The sequence below is a fragment of the Phyllobates terribilis genome, unplaced genomic scaffold (assembly GCF_046119375.1).
Source record: "Phyllobates terribilis strain yellow unplaced genomic scaffold, ASM4611937v1 Scaffold_4__5_contigs__length_816908805, whole genome shotgun sequence".
In the NCBI taxonomy this organism is placed as follows: Eukaryota; Metazoa; Chordata; class Amphibia; order Anura; family Dendrobatidae; genus Phyllobates; species Phyllobates terribilis.
In genome coordinates, this window is record NW_027362764.1 from 785,702,421 (window position 1) to 785,725,822 (window position 23,402).

The window sequence follows — 23,402 nt, forward strand, 5'->3', positions numbered from 1 at the left end:
ACCCGGTCCTGAGAATGGCGGAGCCAGCGCATCTCATCCCAGAGGCCAGATCTTCATTTATTATCCTATTTGTCATCATTTTTTGAGATGGGAATACCCTGGTAAACCTTGATTTTGCTCTATCCTGTTTTCCAGAAACAGCGCCACTCTAGTCCATAGGATGTGCACGGTATTGCAGCTGAGCCTCATTCATCTATATCATTCCGTGTTCATGGACCATACAATGGTCGTTCTTGCTCCCCTATGACCATCGACCTCCTGATGACTTTGCCTCGTTACATCTCACCATATATGCACTGAAGCCGCTTCCTAAAAGAAACTCTGCAGATCGGATGATTGCTTTCCCCATTGTGCTGTCAGTGGTGTTCAGATCCTAAACGTTTAGTGCTTTTACCTAACCATCTGTATATGCTACTGCCTCATAAAACTGTAAAAAAATCCGTCGGAAACTGCACAAAGCCCCAAAACTGCTGCAGCGGTGTTACACTGAGCATATGCCGGAGTCCAGGAGCGTCGGAGCCATTACATTTACAGCGCGGTCATATAAGAAAGCACCGCTTCTCAGGGGTGAGATTGGTTAGGACTTGGAATGTGGGAGCTACATACCCATAGAAAATGAGCCGCAGGAGAAGGTCACTGAATATTACATTCTGCAATCTTTACTTTTCAACATAATTCTGTGCTGAATAATTTTGCAGTACAAAGAGGTAAGATCTCAGGTTTACTGTTAAATAATTCCCTTCATCCAGAGTGACATAAAAAAATATCAATTTCCTATAGTCACCACAAGGGGGAGCTGACAATGAGCTTGTAAACGCCCTCTAGTGGTGACTGCAGGCAGCCCACGGTGGCCCTTTAACTAGAATACTTTTTGTTTTTCCTGTACTGACTGACCTCTGCCTGCCCTGATCTACAGTTGGTCTGTGCACCCTGCTGATTGAACCTGCCCTCTATGAGCTCATTATTGAACGACTAGACTTCTACTAATGATCTTCTACCTCATCAACGAGATGTCTGCAAACTCAATAACCCCCTTAAGGACATTTTAAGATAAACATCCCGACACAAACCAGGTAGCATAACGCTCGATAGAAAATTTGGAATGCAGTACTACCACCCCATTATGACATCTGCAGCAGAAATTCCAGAAAACGTAATGTTTAATGATTATTTTGACCTTCCTAACATAGAGGAATAACATAGTATATTGTCACAGCACAGAGATAATGCACACAGTGATGTCACAGCACAGAGATAATACACACAGTGATGTCACAGTACAGGGATAATACACACAGTGATGTCACAGTACAGGGATAATACACACAGTGATGTCACAGTACAGGGATAATACACACAGTGATGTCACAGTACAGGGATAATACACACAGTGATGTCACAGTACAGGGTTCGTAAATACAGTGATGTCACAGTACAGAGATAATACACACAGTGATGTCACAGTACAGGGATAATACACACAGTGATGTCACAGTAAAGAGATAATACACAGTGATGTCACAGTACAGGGATAATACACACAGTGATGTCACAGTACAGAGTTCGTAAATACAGTGATGTCACAGTACAGAGATAATACACACAGTGATGTCACAGTACAGAGATAATACACACAGTGATGTCACAGTACAGGGATAATATACACAGTGATGTCACAGTACAGGGATAATACACACAGTGATGTCACAGTACAGGGATAATACACACAGTGATGTCACAGTACAGGGATAATATACACAGTGATGTCACAGTACAGGGTTAATGCACACAGTGATGTCACAGTACAGGGATAATGCACACAGTGATGTCACAGTACAGGGATAATACACACAGTGATGTCACAGTACAGAGATAATACACACAGTGATGTCACAGTACAGGGATAATACACACAGTGATGTCACAGTACAGGTATTATACACACAGTAATGTCACAGTACAGGGATAATACACACAGTGATGTCACAGTACAGGGATAATACACACAGTGATGTCACAGTACAGGGATAATGCACAGAGTGATGTCACAGGATAGAGATAATGCACACAGTGATGTCACAGTACAGGGATAATACACACAGTGATGTCACAGTACAGGGATAATACACACAGTGATGTCACAGTACAGGGATAATACACAAAGTGATGTCACAGTACAGGGATTATACACACAGTGATGTCACAGTACAGGGATTATACACACAGTGATGTCACAGTACAGGGATAATACATACAGTGATGTCACAGTACAGAAATAATACACAGTGATGTCACAGTACAGGAATTATACACATAGTAATGTCACAGTACAGGGATAATACACACAGTGATGTCACAGTACAGGGATAATACACACAGTGATGTCACAGCACAGAGATAATGCACACAGTGATGTCACAGCACAGAGATAATGCACACAGTGATGTCACAGTACAGGGATAATACACACAGTGATGTCACAGTACAGAGATAATGCACACAGTGATGTCAGAGTACAGGGATAATACACACAGTGATGTCACAGTACAGAAATAATACACAGTGATGTCACAGTACAGGAATAATATACACAGTGATGTCACAGTACTGGAATAATACACACAGTGATGTCACAGTACAGGGATAATGCACACAGTGATGTCACAGCACAGGGATAATTCACAATGTGATGTCATAGTACAGAGATAATGCACACAGTGATGTCAGAGTACAGGGATAATACACACAGTGATGTCACAGTACAGAGATAATACACACAGTGATATCACAGCACAGAGATAATACACTCAGTGATGTCACAGTACAGGGATAATACACACAGTGATGTCACAGTACAGGGATAATACACACAGTGATGTCACAGTACAGAGATAATACACACAGTAATGTCACAATAGAAAGATAATAAACACAGAGATACCCAAAGAATACTGCTAAAGCAACACTCGAGTGGTGTAAGGGGAAACATGGAAATGTTTTGGAGGGGCCCAGTCACAGCCCAGACCTAAATCCAATGGAGATTCTGTAGTCAGACTTGAAGATTGCTGTTCTCCAGAGGAAACCATCTAACGTGAAGGAGCTGGAGAAGTTTTACTTTGAGAAATGGGCACAAATCCCAGTGATGAGATGTGGTAATCTCAGAGACTTATCCAAAGTGACTGCAGCTGTAATTGCCGCCAAAGGAGGCTCCACAAAGTACTGACTTTATTGGGGTGAATAATCATGCACACTGAAGTTTTCAGTTATTTTGTACTGGTTGTTGTTTGATTCACAATTAAAACAGTGAAATTGCAGGTTGTATGGTAGCAAAAACATGCAAAATGCCAAGGGGGGTGGGGGTGAATCTTTTTACAAGCCACTGTACCTCCCCAGACCAACTTCTTCCAGTTGATGTAATGGAAGAGATGAACAGCAGCCTTTATACTCAGAAGACATAGGGCCGGAGGAGATGAAGGAGCAATCTTAACATGAAGCTGTGTTGCTGGCTCTACGAGCCATGGTGGTAGGGGCAGCGGCAGTATCACTTTGAGCCAGGGAAAATCTCTTGAAGGAAATGTAGCGAGGACAAGGAGCTAATGCCATTTCCCACACGGAGTCAACTGTCATCTTAATCCAGGGTGAAGATGATGATTCTGTTGTGGACAAGACCTGGGAATGAGACAGGGGTGCTGAGGAGGTGATGTAATCAAAGGAGCCGGGTGTTGATCTTGGTGTTACACAACGCTGGTGACTTGCAGCTACGAGAAACCCTGGGCAAAATCTGCGGTCAGCTCTGGAGTAAGTGATGTTGGTGGAGGAAACTCAATAGCGCTTGGAAGGTCTGTTAGCAGAGGTGGTGAGATGAGTGTGCATGGATCTTGTGTGTGGTCGTTCTCTTGAGCGTTGTCCCCACATGATTCTTTGGCACTCTGCAGGCTCTACAACAGGAAAATAAGTTATGGACATTCCGATTCTTATAGACTAGGAACTACGACTGTCCAACAGTACATGAAGCGATATGAGCTGCTCATTTGAGGAAAGCAAGGTAGTCAGTGTTCAGAGAAGCCTTGGGTTGTCCTCCTCCCCTTCTCACCACAGGTCTTTCTGCCATCGAGGCAGCACCTTCATGCAGTACTTGTTCAGTATCATCATCATCATCACTTTTGTTATGCACCAGGGTTGGCATGTGTCCAGAATTTCCAGGACAGTCTGTAAAAATAGGTCACTAATCTGCCCTGTCCATAAAAATTGTGATATTTTTGAAGCAGAAGAAACTTATACAGATTATTTTGATTGTAATTATCACCATTTTACAGTGAATGCTGCTGATATCTCATACCAGAATTATGGGCTGTAGACACGGATCACTTATAGTCATAATAATTCATAATCATTTTCCAATGTGTCCATAAAAAAATATTATCTGTCTGTGATATTTTTGTCCAGAAAAAAAATAAAAAGTCAAGTTGACAACTCTGTCATCCACCACTACTGCCAATCATACATATACAGTCATGGCCGAAAGTGTTGACACCTTTACACATGTTTTGTTTCACAATGGCCATGAATCAGAAAAACCTACAAGAAGCAAAACGAACAAAACCCTGCTGTAAATAAATAAAAAGCAAGTGCATTTAAATAAAATAGGGTTCTTAGTAACACTGTTTTTAATCAAAAATAGTATATGAGCCATCACACCACGACAAGGTGAACCCGTTCGGGATGGTCCTACGCTGTCTAATATTAAAAACCTTACCATGTGTCAATGTTGACTTCAATGTGGGAATAAGGGTAGAAAAGGGCTGAGTCACAAACTGTGAAGACCCAGCCTAGGGAAGCTTTAAATGTATTATCCAGCTCTAGGAAGGGAGGCCACTCCCAGGTTTGCAAAAAATACAAAGAAAAGACCACAACATTTGAGCTTGGTTTAAGTTAGTATACATGCAGCACATAAAAGCATGTTTCACAATGCCATGAAACTTGGGTGTGAGAATAAACACAAGGATGTCACAGTGCAGGGATAAAACACACAGTGATATGTTACACGCATGCCGCTAGGTTCAGATAGGGGTGAGACAGGTTACATGAATTCTTTGGAATCCTGGGGGAACCGTTACGCCGGGCGACCATAAACCATGTGCTGCAGCTTCTCTCAGGCACACAGGGGTATTGACCCTCAGGCAAGGTTGTTTCACTTGCTGACCAGACACACTTGACAAGAGTCCTCATAAATAGTAGAACAGTAGCATTTAATAAAAAGCCGCACAGTCAGTGCAAGTTAAGCCTTATGAGCAACAGGCTCCAGTGACAAACAGCACAGTTTCCTTAGCAGAACAGCAGTTCACAGTCTTCCCAGTAGTACAGGACAGGACCGTTCTAATGCAAAGGCACATTAATGAACACAGCATTCTTTACAGCACAGTGAGATGGTGGAAGGGGGAGGGTTTGCTGAGGGAGATGATCCCTGTGACACCATTTTTTACAGTCCTTATCTTTCTGCTAGTTCAGGAACTCTGCCTGACCTGTGCTTAGCTTCATTCCTGGCTTGAATCCTTTTCACTTGCAGGGGCACTTCTGTCAGATGCAGAACACACACACCACCTTTCTCTTCGGATCCAGCCAGACAGTAAACAACTTCCCCACTATCCCCCTGGGGCTTTGCTAAAACACTCCCCTTCTCATGTGACTGTGTTAACCCCTCTAGTTGCTGGATGCTTCTGGAGCACAACACTTTCTGTCTCATGTGCTTGTGTTACTTCTAATAGTTGCTGAATGCTTTTAAAGCAACAGCACCACTTCTGCATGACACACTCTGCAATAGCACTTCTTCCACATGTCACACTCTGCAACAGTACTACTTCTGCATGTTACACTCTTCCCTCCTTTTTGAATGTCGTCCTCGACATTCGTCTTAATTAGTCAATCTGACCAATTCTGAGACAGTGGTGAAAGTTGGATAGCTTTATATACAAATTGGCATTGTGAAATTGGTGTAAACATTGATAACAACCTAATCTTGCGACCTTTTTCTTGTAGGATGCCTGTAAGAAATAAAGAATTAACACAATTAAAACAATCAGCATCTCTTCAGCTGGAGTTTTTCGTATGCCTTCAACCAACTCTCTCTATCTATGCTTTAACAGTTCTTTTTTTCTACAAAGTCTTTTAAGAAAAATCAAAGCATGAAAACAAGTCTTTCCAGTAGGCAACATCTTCCATACTGCCTCTCAGTGGAGAATACCACTCAAGTGGGCTTACCTGGTCCGCCGGCAGAGATACCTGTTTCCAGTCGACAGTCCTTGGCACTTGACTCAGTTCACCAAGTGTCTCATACGTCAGCAACACGGGCCTCCTCAGTTCTCGACTCGAGTCAACATGTTCCCGGTGGGTTGTTCCTCAGAGACTACGGGTTCTTCGGTCACAGAAGTTTCTTCCGCCGCACTCATTTCCTGTGCTTCCTCAGATGCTCTTGGAGCTGCCTCTGTAAGTTAATTTTTTCAGTTAGGGCTTCGTCCAGAATGCCAGGATCTTCTAGGTACTGTTTCAGCTGCAACTTGATGTCTTTGCTGATTAACCCATTCCCAATGATCTCAAGAACTTCTTCTGGACTAATCCAGCATTAAACTTTTCTTCCGCTTCTACATTTCTGGATGCAAACGACAGTCTATCCTTCAGTTCAATTGCTCTGAACAAGAAACTTTGGGGTGATGCCTTATTTTTCTGTGAGAGGTTAATGAGTCGGTGGAACAATTCTGAAGTACTCTCTTCTTTACAGTGCCCTTTTAAAATCATCTTCAGCTGTTGCAAGGTCAGTTGACTCTTCATTTCTAGCATACTACGGAGGTTAAGTGCTGGGCTAATCGCTTTCACCACCCCCCTCAACAATCTCATCTGGCTGGTAGCCTTTCTGTAAGCCTGCATCGATCTGGTGCAACAAGTTCCTATAAGATAGTCTCTCTTTCTGTTCACACTCTCCAGTCTGTCCCAGGATCTTGAATTCTTTCCTTATGGTGATTTGTAGTGTTAATGAGGACTGTCTCCTTGATTTATCTAACCCGAGCAGGTTAAGGGTCCAGTCTGGGTCTCCGTCACCCGTTCAGAAGGTTTGGTCGATTCCTGCAGGGCTTTTAGGGCATTGAACTGTTCTTTCAATTCCTGTAGTTCTGTTTGTGGACAGAGATTCCCACATTTAGTAGTTGGTGTCGCCCCTCCATCCTCCAACTTCAACCTGGTTAGAAACTGTGTTAGCTCCTGGAGGAATGTCCCCATGATGTCTTCAGCTTCTTTCTTCCCCAGCTCATTCATTTTTCCATTAATGGCAGCTAACAGTTGCCTGCGGTTGTGTGCTTTAGAAATCTGTTCTTCTTTCTTCTAACATCTTTATATGTTCTGCTACTATTCTCAATTCTTCACAGGTTAACTGAAAAAGCAGCTCACTAATTCTGTCCATTTGTATTTCCACATCCATTGCTGCTAGTGAGTTTTCTTTAGGGCTGGTCCCCTTTAACTGGTGTAGCAGAGTTGAGTTGAGGTGCTGTGCTGCTGTGTTTTTCCAGACACTTTTCCTCTTTTCCCTCTACACTCTAATTCCCGCTCAGGACTGCCCGTACAGACCACAAATGTTACACGCATGCCGCTAGGTTTAGATAGGGGTGAGACTGGTTACATAAATTCTTTGGAATCCTGGGGGAACCGTTACTCAGGGCGACCATAGACCATGTGCTGCAGCTTCTCTCAGGCACACAGGGGTATTGACCCTCAGGCACAGACACGTAGGTTGTTTAAGTTGCTGACCAGACACACTTGACATGAGTCCTCATGAACGGTAGAACAGTAGCATTTAATAAGAAGCCACACAGCCAGTGCAAGTTAAGTCTTATGAGAAACAGGCTCCAGTGACAAACAGTACAGTTTCCTTAGCAGCACAGCAGTTCACAGTCTTCCCAATCGTACAGGACAGCATCATTCTAATGTAAAGGCACATTAATGAACACAGCATTCTTAACAGCACAGTGAGATGGTGGAGGGGGGAGGATTTGCTGAGGGAGATGATCCTTGTGACACCATTTCTTACAGTCCTTATCTTTCTGCTAGTTCAGGAACTCTACCTGACCTGTGCTTAGCTTCATTCCTGACTTGAATCCTTTTTACTTGCAGGGGCCCTTCTGTAAGATGCAGAACACACACCACCTTTCTCTTCGGCTCCAGCCAGACAGTAAACAACTTCCCCACAATCCCGCTGGGGCTCTGCTAAAACACTCCCCTTCTCATGTGACTATGTTAACCCCTCTAGTTGCTGGATGCTTCTGGAGCACAACACTTTCTGTATCATGTGCTTGTGTTACTTCTAAGAGTTGCTGAATGCTTTTAAAGCAACAGCACTACTTCTGCATGTCACACTCTGCAACAGCACTACTTCTGCATGTCACAGATACCACAGTACAGAGATAATTCACACATTGAACTTTCAAGAGTTTGAGGCCACCTGGCCGGTAATAATTGCTGAAGAGAATAAATTCTAGATTTTGTAAATATCCTGACTGATGTCAGAAAGTCAATTAACAGAAATCTTGGCTTCATTATCGGATATAGGCTGCAATTCTTATAATTCAGATTTCTCGCAGGTTTGTAAGTAGCTTTAAGACCTGTTCTAATAAAACCTGAAGCGGAGAATAATTCTTCCATTTCTAGGTGATATTCTTTCATTTGTCCCTAGCAGCGAATTCCTGGAGTAAAGACGTAAAATCATCATCTGCTCTCCGGTCCTGAGATGGAATGATCCATCTGTTGCCATCGTAGATTATATAGTTGTGTCTAAGATGACTTTTATGATTTTATATTTACAGTTTCAAACAATTTATGAACTCGTTGATGATCGTTTCCGCATATGAGAAGAGTACAAGTGTAATTATTATATCATCATAGAGGACACAATGTACAGAGAGAGCACTGAGAAATGCAGTATTTGCTTCAGGCAAAAAAAATAATTCATATTACCTTACAGGAACCATGGATGTGATAAATCAGGATTGGGAATTCTTGAGAATGGGATCAGGGGTAACGTGCCAGGTAGCAGCATAACAGTGGTTACATTCTTGTACATAGGGGCAGTATTATAGTAGTTATATTCTTGTACATAGAGGCAGTATTATAGTAGTTATATTCTTGCACATAGGGGGCAGTATTATAGTAGTTATATTCTTGTACATAGGGGCAGTATTACAGTAGTTACATTCATGTACATAGGGGCAGTATTATAGTAGTTATATTCTTGTACATAGAGGCAGTATTATAGTAGTTATATTCTTGTACATAGGAGCAGTATTATAGTAGTTATATTCTTGTACATAGGGGCAGTATTACAGTAGTTACATTCATGTACATAGGGGCAGTATTATGGTAGTTATATTCTTGTACATAGGGGCAGTATTATAGTAGTTATATTCTTGTACATAGGGGGCAGTATTATAGTAGTTACATTCATGTACATGGGGCAGTAATATAAGAGTTATATTCTTGCACATAGGGGCAGTATTATGGTAGTTATATAGTTGAACATAGGAGCAGTATTATAGTAGTTATATTCTTGTACATAGCAGCAGTATTATAGTAGTTATATTCTTGTACATAGGAGCTGTATTATAGTAGTTATATTCTTGTACATAGGGGGCAGTATTATAGTAGTTACATTCATATACATAGGGGCAGTATTATAAGAGTTATATTCTTGCACATAGGGAGCAGTATTATGGTAGTTATATAGTTGAACATACAGTGCTGGCCAAAAGTATTGGCACCCCTGCAATTCTGTCAGATAATACTCAGTTTCTTCCTGAAAATGATTGCAATCACAAATTCATTGGTATTATTATCTTCATTTAATTTGTCTTCAATGAAAAAACCACAAAAAGAATTGTCCTAAAGCCAAATTGGATATAATTCCACACCAAACCTAAAAAAGGGGGTGGACAAAAGTATTGGCACCCTTTGAAAAATCATGTGATGCTTCTCTAATTCGTGTAACTAACAGCACCTGTAACTTACCTGTGGCACCTAACAGGTGTTGGCAATAACTAAATCACACTTGGTCCAGTTAACATGGATTAAAGTTGACTCAACCTCTGTCCTGTGTCCTTGTGTGACCACATTGAGCATGGAGTAAAGAAAGAAGACCAAAGAACTGTCTGAGGACTTGAGAAACCAAATTGTGAGGAAGCATGAGCAATCTCAAGGCTACAAGTCCATCTCCAAAGACCTGAATGTTCCTGTGTCTTCCGTGCGCAGTGTCATCAAGAAGTGTAAAGCCCATGGCACTGTGGCTAATCTCCCTAGATGTGGACGGAAAAGAAAAATTGACGAGAGATTTCAATGCAAGATTGTGTGGATGGTGGATAAAGAACCTCGACTAACATCCAAACAAGTTCAAGCTGCCCTGCAGTCCGAGGGTACAACAGTGTCAACTCGTACTATCCGTCGACTGGTAGTCTTCAGACTTCATAATGCCATGCACACGGTCAAGCAGTCCAGTGCCAGAGGCAGCAAAGCAACCCCAAAACATCAGGGAACCTCCGCCATGTTTGACTGTAGGGACCGTGTTCTTTTCTTTGAATGCCTCTTTTTTTTTCCTGTACACTCTATGTTGATGCTTTTTCCCAAAAAGCTCTACTTTTGTCTCATCTGACCAGAGAACATTCTTCCAAAACGTTTTAGGCTTTCTCAGGTAAGTTTTGGCAAACTCCAGCCTGGCTTTTTTATGTCTCGGGGTAAGAAGTGGGGTCTTCCTGGGTATCCTACCATACAGTCTCTTTTCATTCAGACGCCGACGGATAGTACGTTGACACTGTTGTACCCTCGGACTGCAGGGCAGCTTGAACTTGTTTGGATGTTAGTCGAGGTTCTTTATCCACCATCCGCACAATCTTGCGTTGAAATCTCTCGTCAATTTTTCTTTTCCGTCTACATCTAGGGAGGTTAGCCACAGTGCCATGGGCTTTACACTTCTTGATGACACTGCGCACGGAAGACACAGGAACATTCAGGTCTTTGGAGATGGACTTGTAGCCTTGAGTTTGCTCATGCTTCCTCACAATTTGGTTTCTCAAGTCCTCAGACAGTTCTTTGGTCTTCTTTCTTTTCTCCATGCTCAATGTGGTACACCCAAGGACACAGGACAGAGGTTGAGTCAACTTTAATCCATGTTAACTGGCTGCAAGTGTGATTTAGTTATTGCCAACACCTGTTAGGTGCCACAGGTAAGTTACAGGTGCTGTTAATTACATGAATTTGAGAAGCATCACATGATTTTTCAAACAGTGCCAATACTTTTGTCCACCCCCTTTTTTAGGTTTGGTGTGGAATTATATCCAATTTGGCTTTAGGACAATTCTTTTTGTGTTTTTTTCATTGAAGACAAGTAAAATGAAGAGAACAATACCAAAGAATTTGTGATTGCAATCATTTTCAGGAAGAAACTGAGTATTATCTGACAGAATTACAGGGGTGCCAATACTTTTGGCCATCACTAAATATACTTATAGATAGGAGCAGTATTATAGTAGTTATATTCTTGCACATAGGTGCAGTGTTATAGTAGTTAAATTCTTGTACATAGGGGGCAGTATTAGAGTAGTTATATTGTTGTACATACGGGCAATGTTATAGTAGTTATATTCTTGCAAACAGGGGGCAGTATTATAGTAGTTATATTTTTGTACATAGGGGGCAGTATTATAGTAGTTATATTCTTGTACATAGGGGCAGTATTATAGTAGTGATATTCTTGTACATAGGGAGCAGTATTATAGTAGTTATATTCTTGTACATAGGGAGCAGTATTATAGTAGTTATATTCTTGTACATAGGAGCACTATTATAGTAGTTATATTCTTGTACATAGAGGGCAGTATTATAGTAGTTATATTCTTGTACATAGGGGCAGTATTATAGTAGTTATATTCTTGTTCATAGGGAGCAGTATTATAGTAGTTATATTCTTGTATATAGGAGCAGTATTATAGTAGTTATATTCTTGTACATAGGTGCTGTATTATAGTAGTTATATTTTTGTACCTAGGGGGCCGTATTATAGTAGTTATATTCTTGTACATAGGGGGCAGTATTATAGTAGCTATAATCTTGTACATAGGAGCAGTATTATAGTAGTTATATTCTTGCACATAGGGGCAGTATTATGGTAGTTATATAGTTGAACATACAGTGCTGGCCAAAAGTATTGGCATATTAAAGTATTAAAGTAGTTATATTCTTGTATATAGGAGCAGTATTATAGTAGTTATATTCTTGAACATAGGAGCAGTATTATAGTAGTTATATTCTTGTATATAGGAGCAGTATTATAGCAGTTATATTCTTGTACATAGGAGCAGTGTTATAGTAGCTATATTCTTGTACATAGGTGGCAGTAGTATATTAGTTATATTCCTATACACAGGGGGCCAAATTATAATATTTATATTCGTGCCTATAGGGTCAGTTTTATATTAGCTATATTCTTGTATATAGGGGCAGTATTATAGTAGTTATATTCTTGTACATAGGGGGCAGTATTATAGTAGATATATTCTTGTACATAGAGGCAGTATTATAGTAGTTACATAGTTACATAGTTTATAAGGCCGAAAAAAGACAAGCGTCCATCCAGTTCAGCCTAATTCTTGTGCACTGCAGCTATTCTGCAGCGTTGATCCAGGGGAAGGCAAAAAAAACCCATGCGTATAGGCCAATTTACATCATTGAGGAAAAATTCACTTCCCGACTCCAATCTGGCAGTCAGATTAAATCCCTGGATTAATTAACTATCACTAAGCATAAGATGTAATTTTATTGTTCTCAAGAAAGGCGTCCAGGCCTCTCTTGAACTCGTTAAGTGAGTTGGACCTCACCACTTCCTCTCCCAGAGAGTTCCAGAGTCTCACGGCTCTGACCGTAAAGAATCCCCTTCTATGCTGGTGCAGGAACCTCCTTTCCTCCAGATGCATAGTGTGCCCCCTCGTCTTTGTCACCATCCTTGGTATAAACAGGTCATGGGAGAGATCTCTGTACTGCCCCCTGATGTATTTATACATGTTTATGAGGTCTCCCCTAAGCCTTCTCTTTTCCAACGTAAATAGGCCTAATTTTGACAACCTCTCTGGGTATTCTAGTCCCTCCATTCCCTTTATTACCTTAGTCGCCCTCCTTTGTACCCTCTCTAGCTCCAATATGTCTTTCCTGAGCACCGGAGCCCAGAACTGTGCACAATATTCTAAGTGCGGCCTTACCAGCGCTTTATACAGAGGAAGAACAATGTTCTCATCATATGCCCCTATTCCTCTTCTGATGCATGCCATGACTCTATTTGCCTTCGCAGCTGCTGCCTGACACTGGGCACTCCAATTTAATTTGCTATTAACCAAGACGCCCAGGTCCTTCTCCATGTCAGATTTCCCCAACGGTTTCCCATTTAATCTGTAGCTGTGCCCTATCCTCATCTGTATTAACTACTTTACAAAGTTTAGTATCATCTGCAAATATTGCTATTTTACTATGCAACCCTTCCACTAGATCATTAATAAATATATTAAATAATATAGGGCCCAAGACAGACCCTTGAGGCCCCCCGCTAGTAACCCTGACACCCCCGGAGCTTACTCCATTGATAACCACCCTCTGCTTTCTATCACTCAGCCAGCTATTTACCCACTTGCACACATTATCCCCCAGACCAAGCATTCTCATTTTATATACCAACCTTTTGTGTGGCACAGTATCAAATGCTTTGGAGAATTCAAGGTATACAACATCCACTGACTCTCCCCGGTCCAGCTGTGAGCTCACCTCCTCGTAGAAGGCCATCAGGAGCGATCCCTCATGAATCCATGTTGATATGGCGTTAGACAGTTATTATCATTAAGATATTCTACAATAGCATCTCTAAGAAATCCTTCAAACAATTTACCCACAACAGACGTTAAGCTGACTGCTCTATAGTTCCCAGGGTCACTTTTAGACCCCTTTTTGAATATTGGTACCACATTTGCTTGGCGCCAGTCTAGTGGGACAGTCCCTGTCCATAAAGAGTGCTTGAATATAAGATACAGTGGTCTGTCTATCACATTACTTAATTCTTTTAGTACCCGGGGGTGTATGCCATCTGGGCCTGGTGACTTGTCTATTTTGATATTATTTAGGCGTTTCTGAACTTCCTCCTGGGTTAGGTGGGTGATATTTAGCGGAGGGTTTACTTTATCACTCTGCATTTCCTCCGATAAATTGTTTTCTTTTGTGAAAACAATGGAGAAGAAGCTATTGAGTAGGTTTGCTTTACCCTCATCGCCCTCTATGATTTTACCCAGGTTATTTTTCAATGGGCCAACTCCATCAGTTTTAATCCTTTTACTGTTTATATAGTTAAAGAACAGTTTCGTATTCGTTTTACTTTCCTTGGCAATTAGTCTCTCTGTCTCCTCTTTTGCTATTCTTATTTGTTTCTTACAGATTTTGTTTTTTTCCCTATAAGATATTAGCGCTTCCTCGCTGCCTTCTTGTTTAAGTTTACTGAAAGCCCTTTTTTTGTTTTTCATTGCCCTCTTGACTTCCTTATTTAGCCCCATTGGCTTCCTCCTATTCCTCGCCCTTTTATTCCCATAAGGTATGTACCTTCTACAGTGACTATGTAGGACTGTTTTGAAAATTTCCCATTTTCTATCCGTGCTCCTATTACTAAAGATACTATCCCAGTCTATAAGGTGAAGGGCATCTCTTAGCTGAAGTTCAGTGTTTTTGTGACTCCCTTGCTGGGCACCTACTGAAGCACATGTGGAATTGTATAATGTTGTGGTCACTATTTCCCAGGTGCCCCCCGACCTGCACCTCAGTTATTCTGTCTGGCCTGTTAGTTAATATTAAGTCTAAAAGGGCCGTCCCTCTAGTTGGTTCCTGCACAAGTTGTGACAAATAATTGTCTTTGATAATTGACAGAAACCTGTTTCCTTTCTGAGATCTACAGCTTTCGGTTTCTCAGTGTAGCGTCGGCGTCCCTGCCCCCTGCTAGGCAGAGACGCCGTTCCCCTCACCTCCCTGCTCCGTCCTCGGCGTCCTCTTCCCGCGCTGCTGGCAGCGCTCGCTGCTTCCTGGGCACTGTGCTTAGGGCGCGCGTGCTCCCTCTCTCTTAAAGTGGCCGCGCGCGCCGGCCAATTGCCGGTGGAGCTCCCATATATAAGGCACCTCCCCCAAAATGGAGGTGCCCGAGCAAAGTTGTTGCAAAGCCTTTCACCTCTGCTTCAGCCCTCAGGTCCCGTTGCCAGTCTGTTTTCCAGCTCTGTCTACCTGCTTGCATTCCCTGCGGTCCGACAGTCTGTCTACCAGCATCCGCCAGTCTGTCTATGGACCAGTCCGTCTACGGATCAGGAAGCACCTGCCTGATACCTGCCTGATACCTGCCTGATACCAGCCTGATTCCTGCCTGATACCTGCCTGATACCTGCCTGAGACCACCTGCCAGCCAGCCGAGAGACTCTTACCCGCTCACCTGGGAGCGCTCACCAGCTACCCGCCAGCTAGCCTACCTGGAGGCTCTGCCGTCACTTGCCGTGACCACCTGCCAGCCAGCCGAGAGACTCTTATCCGCTCACCTGGGAGTGCTCACCTGCTACCCGCCTGCTAGCCTACCTGGAGGCTTTGCCGTCACTTGCTGTGACCACCTGCCTGTCTAGAGACTCTTACCCTGCTGTCACTTGCCGTGACCACCCGCCTGTCAAGAGACTTTCCCCGTCACTTGCCGTGACCACCTGCCCTTCTACCCAGAGACTGTCCCTGTCACTTGCCGTGACTACCTGCCCGCCTTCCCTGGGAGCCACCCGCTTCCTTACAAGCACTGCCCCTTTGTATAGTAGCTCAGAGGTTCCACCTCCCAGACCCGTTACACCCAGTCTATATCGGGGTAGTTGAAGTCCCCCATAATAATCACCTCGTTATTTTTTGCTACTTCGTCTATTTGTCTCATTATTTGTGCGTATAGGGGCAGTATTATATTAGCTATATTCTTGTATATAGGTGCAGTATTATAGTAGTTATATTATTGTATATAGGTGCAGTATTATAGTAGTTATATTATTGTATATAGGGGCAGTATTATAGTAGTTATATTCTTGTATATAGGGGCAGTATTATAGTAGTTATATTCTTGCACATAGGGGGCAGTATTATAGTAGTTATATTCTTGTACATAGGGGCAGCATTATAGTAGTTATATTCTTGTACATAGGAGCAGTATTATAGTAGTTATATTCTTGTACATAGGGAGCAGTATTATAGTAGTTATATTCTTGTACACAGGGGGCAGTATTATAGTAGTTATGTTCTTGTACATAGGGGCAGTATTATAGTAGTTATATTCTTGTACATAGGGGGCAGTATTACAGGAGTTATATTCTTGCACATAGGGGGCAGTATTATAGTAGTTATATTCTTGCACATATGAGCTGTATTATAGTAGTTATATTCTTGTACATAGAAGGCATTATTATAGTAGTTATATACTTATAGATAGGAGCAGTACTATAGTAGTTATATCCTTGTACATAGGTGTATTGTTATAGTAGTTATATTCTTGTACATAGGGGGCAGTATTAGAGTAGTTATATTGTTGTATATACGGTCAGTATTATTGCAGTTATATTCTTGCAAACAGGGGGCAGTATTATAGCAGCTATATTCTTGCTCATAGGGGCAGTATTATAGTAGTTATATGCTTTAATATAGGAGCAGTATTATGGTAGCTATATTCTTGTACATAGGGGCAGTATTATAGTAGTTATATTCTTGTACATAGGGAGCAGTATTATAGTAGTTATATTCTTGTACATAGGGGGCAGTATTATAGTAGTTATATTCTTGTACATAGGGAGTAGTATTATCTATATATATATAATCGTCTTATCTCGTCTGTCTGTCTGTCTGTCTGTCTGTCTGTCTGTCAGTCCTGGAAATCCCGCGTCGCTCATTGGTCCGGCAGCGGCCAATCAGCGCCGCGGGATTTCTGAAAAAAGATGGCGGCCGTTAGCGGCTCATCTGCGAGACGGAGATCAGTGGCGATGCAGCCGGGAGATGACCGGCGCGAGGCGCTCAACTCCCGGCCGGTACCAGCAGAAGGACCTCGACCGCCGGACCCATCTGCGGGACGGAGATGCAGCCGGGAGATGAGTGGCGCGAGGCGCTCATCTCCCAGCTGCTCGCAGCGGAAGGACCCGGACCTCCGGCGGCGCTGCGGGTCGGGATACTTCTGCTGCGAGCGCCCGCTCATGTCCCGGGTTCTCGCTGCGGAAGTAGCCGCACAGGCAGCGCCGCTCCCCGGTCCTCACCAATATGATTCCGCTCCCCGGTCGTCACCAAGACGATTAGATGATTGGTCGCGGTCTTCGGACCCGACCAATCACTAATCTTACTGCAAAAGTTAAACACCGAGATTGGCGCCAAATTTAAACAACGCTCTGCTGACTGGTCGCTGCTGCCAGCCACGACCAATCAGCGAGTTTGGCATCAAATTTAAACAACGCTCTGCTGATTGGTCGCGGACGCCAGACACGACCAATCAGCGAGATTGGCGCCAAATTTAAACAACGCTCTGCTGATTGGTCGCGGCTGTCAGCCATGACCAATCAGCGAGATTGGCATCAAATTTAAACAACGCTCTGCTGATTGGTCGCGGACGCCAGACGCGACCAATCAGCGAGATTGGCATCAAATTTAAACAACGCTCTGCTGATTGGTCGCGGCTGCAGAGCGTTGTTTAAATTTGACGCCAATCTCGCTGATTGGTCACGGCTGGCGTCCGCGACCAATCAGAAGAGCGTTGTTTAAATTTGGTGCCAATCTTGCTGATTGGTCGCAGCTGGAGTCCGCGACCAATCATCAGAGCGTTGTTTGAATTTGGCACCAATCTCGCTGATTGGTCGCGGCCGCCAGCCGACCGCGACCAATCAGCGAGATTGGCGCCAAATTTAAACAACGCTCTGCTGATTGGTTGCGGCCGCCAGCCAACCGCGACCAGTCAGCGACATTGGCGCCTAATTTAAACAACGCTCTGATCTCCCGACGGCAAGTGTGAATGGAGGACCGAGGAGAGGCGCCGCCAGTCGGGATGCTTCTGCTGCGAGCAGCCGCTCATCTCCCAGCTGCTCGCAGCGGAAATACCCGCACAGGCAGCGCCACTCCCCGATCCTCACTAATACGACGCGATATGGGCGGCAAATTTAAACCCCGCTCTGCTGATTGGGCGGCGATATGGGCGGCAAATTTAAACCCCGCTCTGCTGATTGGTCGCGACCGCCGACCGTGACCAATCTGCGATATAGGCGCAAAATTTTAACACCGCTTTGCTGATTGGTCACGGTTGCCGGCCTCGACCAATCAGCGATTTTGGCGCCAAATTTAAACACTGCTCTGCTGATTGCGCCCGGTCGGCCGCATACATATTCAAGAATACCCGATGCGTTACAATCGGGCCACCATCTAGTAGTAGTTATATTCTTCTTCATAGGGAGCAGTATTATAGTAGTTATATTCTTGTACATAGGAGCAGTATTATAGTAGTTATATTCTTGTACATAGGGGGCAGTATTATATTAGTTATATTCTTGTACATAGGAGCAGTATTATAGTAGTTATATTCTTGCACATAGGAGCATTATTATAGTAGTTATATTCTTGTACATAGGGAGCAGTATTATAGTAGGTATATTCTTGTACATAGGGGCAGTATTATAGTGGTTATATTCTTGTACATAGGGGCATTATTTTAGTAGTTATATTCTTGTACATAGGAGCATTATTATAGTAGTTATATTCTTGTACATAGGGGCAGTATTATAGTAGTCATATGCTTGTACATAGGAATAGTATTATAGTAGTTATATTCTTGTACATAGGGGCAGTATTATAGTAGTTACAGTACAGACCAAAAGTTTGGACACATCTTCTCATTTAAAGATTTTTCTGTATTTTCATGACTATGAAAATTGTACATTCACACTGAAGGCATCAAAACTATGAATTAACACATGTGGAATTATAGCCTCTCACCTAGCCAAATCAGATCTTATACTTTGCACTGACGAGGGCCAACAGCCCGAAACACAGTTTCTGCAAATTGAGATTCTGATTTGGCTTTTATCCGAAGTCATATTCCTACTGAATAGACTGTTAGAATTTGTATTATGGCAAGAAAAAAGCAGCTAAGTAAAGAAAAACGAGTGGCCATCATTACTTTAAGAAATGAAGGTCAGTCGGTCCGAAAAATTGGGAAAACTTTGAAAGTGTCCCCAAGTGCAGTTGCAAAAACCATCAAGCGCTACAAAGAAACTGGCTCACATGAGGATCGCCCCAGGAAAGGAAGACCAAGAGTCACCTCTGCTTCTGAGGATAAGTTTATCTGAGTCACCAACCTCAGAAATCGCAGGTTAACAGCAGCTCAGATTAGAGACCAGGTCAATGCCACACAGAGTTCTAGCAGCAGACACATCTCTACAACAACTGTTAAGAGGAGACTTTGTGCAGCAGGCCTTCATGGTAAAATAGCTGCTAGGAAACCACTGCTAAGGACAGGCAACAAGCAGAAGAGACTTGTTTGGGCTAAAGAACACAAGGAATGGACATTAGACCAGTGGAAATCTGTGCTTTGGTCTGATGAGTCCATATTTGAGATCTTTGGTTCCAACCACCGCGTCTTTGTGCGATGCAGAAAAGGTGAACGGATGGACTCTACATGCCTGGTTCCCACCGTGAAGCATGGAGGAGGAGGTGTGATGGTGTGGGGGTGCTTTGCTGGTGACACTGTTGGGGATTTATTCAAAATTGAAGGCATACTGAACCAGCATGGCTACCACAGCATCTTGCAGCGGCATGCTATTCTTCCGGTTTGAGTTTAGTTGGACCATTATTTATTTTTCAACAGGACAATGACCCCAAACACACCTCCAGGCTGTGTAGGGGCTATTTGACCAAGAAGGAGAGTGATGGGGTGCTACGCCAGAGACCTGGCCTCCACAGTCACCAGACCTGAACCCAATCGAGATGGTTTGGGGTGAGCTGGACCGCAGAGTGAAGGCAAAAGGGCCAACAAGTGCTAAGCATCTCTGGGAACTCCTTCAAGATTGTTAGAAGACCATTTCCGGTGACTACCTCTTGAAGCTCATCATGAGAATGCCAAGAGTGTGCAAAGCAGTCATCAAAGCAAAAGGTGGCTACTTTGAAGAACCTAGAATATAAGACATATTTTCAGTTGTTTCACACTTTTTTTGTTAAGTATATAATTCCACATGTGTTAATTCATAGTTTTGATGCCTTCAGTGTGAATGTACAATTTTCATAGTCATGAAAATACAGAAAAATCTTTATATGAGAAGATGTGTCCAAACTTTTGGTCTGTACTGTATATTCTTGTACATAGGGGCAGTATTATAGTAGTTATATTCTTGTATACAGGAGCAGTATTATAGTAGTTATATTCTTGTACATAGGGGGCAGTATTATAGTAGTTATATTCTTGTACATAGGGGCAGTATTATAGTAGTTATATTCTTGTACATAGAGGCAGTATTATAGTAGTTATATTCTTGTACATAGGAGCAGTATTATAGTAGTTATATTCTTGTACATAGGAGCAGTATTATAGTAGTTATATTCTTGTACATAGGAGCAGTATTATAGTAGCTATATCCTTGTACATAAGGGGCAGTATTATAGTAGTTATATTCTTGTACATAAGAGTTGTATTATAGTAGTTATATCCTTGTACATAAGGGGCAGTATTATAGTAGTTCTATTCTTGTCCATAGGAGAGGATAGACGTGTGCTTGAGAGCTCTCAGCAGGGCGGAGGCATGGCTTCTGACCCAGGTGGAGGGGAGGGGAGCTGGGCTGATGATCCAGGGAAAGCCCCTGGTCTGGAGTCTGGCCTGCAGCATGCATCTGATGGTAATGGAAAGCTGGAGATGGTGGCTGGTGAGTCTTCTAAATCTGCTTGTTATGTTGGAGGATTAAATGCTAAAGTAACAAGGCAAAGTATATTTAAGCTGGAATTGCAAATCAGCAAACTAAAAGAAGAAATTAAGAAAGAGACTGATCCTAAGGTAAAACTGATGAAGTGCGAGTGTCTGGATGATTGCAGCCGAGAGCTGCTGATCAGGAAAGAAAAACTGGAGAAAGATTTAATCTCTGTGCCCAGAAAGGAGACTTTGGCTAAAGAGAAAAAAAAAGGATCCAGAGCCCAGACTGTGAGCAGAAAACGCTTTATTGAGAATAAGGACATTAAATATAAAACTGTGTACAGCATTGTGGAGCAAGGAAGCCCAGTGAGAAGTGCAGCGCTGATATCAGGGGCACAATGTGAGGGGTCCGAGACACCAGAAAGTGTTGCAGAGGAAAGTGTGCCAGCAAATGAGGGGTTAACTGCAGTGACCTCTGTATGCAGCAATGAAGTGAGCTCAGCTGCTGAGAGTGAGAAAGAAAGTGCACCCTGTACTGATACTGTGAGTGAGACCCCCCTCAGCGCTGTGAGTGAGACCCCGCTCACTGGTGCTAGTGAATGTCTGTCTGCAACAGATAATACAAATATTATAATGGACTCTGAACCATCCATGTCAGTGACTGGAGATAATACTGTGCAGCAATCAGTGGTGATGGACTCTATGTCATGTGTGTCAGTGGATGGAGACCACACTGCAGGGGTAATGGACTCTCAACCCTCCATGTCAGTGAATGGAGATAATACTGTGCAGTAATCAGTGGTGATGGACTCTATGTCATGTATGTCAGCGGATGGAGACCACACTGCAGGGGTAATGGACTCTGAACCCTCCTTGTCAGTGAATGGAGACAATACTGTGCAACAATCAGTAGTAGATCTGGGCGTTGTTGCAGCACAGTCAGGTGTCAGTAATCATGGAGCTAGGGAGAGCTCCAGCACTAATCCTCCAGCAGCGGTGGAGATTTCCAGCACTGACCCATCTGCGGCTGGTGAAAGCTCCGGCACTGACCCATCTGCGGCTGGTGAAAGCTCCGGCACTGACCCATCTGCGACTGGTGAAAGCTCCGGCACTGACCCATCTGCGGCTGGTGAAAGCTCCGGCACTGACCCATCTGCGGCTGGTGAAAGCTCCGGCACTGACCCATCTGCGGCTGGTGAAAGCTCCGGCACTGACCCATCTGCGGCTGGTGAAAGCTCCGGCACTGACCCATCTGCGGCTGGTGAAAGCTCCGGCACTGACCCATCTGCGACTGGTGAAAGCTCCGGCACTGACCCATCTGCGACTGGTGAAAGCTCCGGCACTGACCCATCTGCGGCTGGTGAAAGCTCCAGCACTGACCCATCTGCTGACCATCAGTTCAGGAGACTGTTTTCTAATGTCACCAGACCAGTGAACCCCCAGCCTCAGAGGAGAAACGCAGTAAGGATAAAATACACAGGACCAGAGGAGAACATCCAATCTAGAATTTACATTGGGAAAGTTCTCCTGAAAGACTTCATGAAGTTCAATGCGTCTGAGGTCTACGCTGTGATCCATATCCCATCCAGCAGGATCTATGACATCAGCTTTAAGCTCCAGTGTGATCTGGATCTGTTCTGGAACATCTATAATGACACCAGAGAAGATGAGATCTGGGATCACCTCCATTGTATCCAGCTGTCTAAGCCGCAGGAGATAACGGCCACTGTCCTGTTCCAGTCTGAGGTGGTGGCGGTGGCGGATCTGCAGCACTGGCTGAGCCGGCAGTGCATAGTGAGAAGTCATCCTGACAAGATCTATGATGAGGAGCAGATATGGAATGGAGGATATACGGTAAGAATCCAGCTTATGCAAGAGAGCGGTGTAACCAGACATCTGCCGCACTCCTTCTACCTGGGCTCAGAGAGGGGGATCTGCTACTACCCTGGTCAGCCACGTCTGTGCCATAGATGTGGGGGCCGGCATCTCGCCATAAACTGCTCTCGTATCACATGCTCATTATGTGGACAGTCAGGTCATACAAAGGACAAATGCACAGGACCCGTCATCTGTAATCTGTACTCAGAACCAGGGCATACGTTCCGGGACTGCCGGCATGCAGAACATAATAAATATAATGGCCAGACCTCCTCAGAAGTTGTACAGGAAGATGTCACCAGAGGTTCTGATGTTGTCCCAGAAGCCGGTATGGATGAGGACAGAAGTGACATTATCAGTGAACCTGCTCCAGAGTCTCATGTATTAACGGATGCTGCACTACTAGGACCACCAGCCACTGAAGAACCATCTAAAGGCCCACCAGCCACTAAAGAAAGACCTAAAGCGTCATCAGCCAATATAATAAGACCTAAGCTTCGATCAGCCACTAAAGTAGGGCCTAAAACGCCAGTTGTTAAAG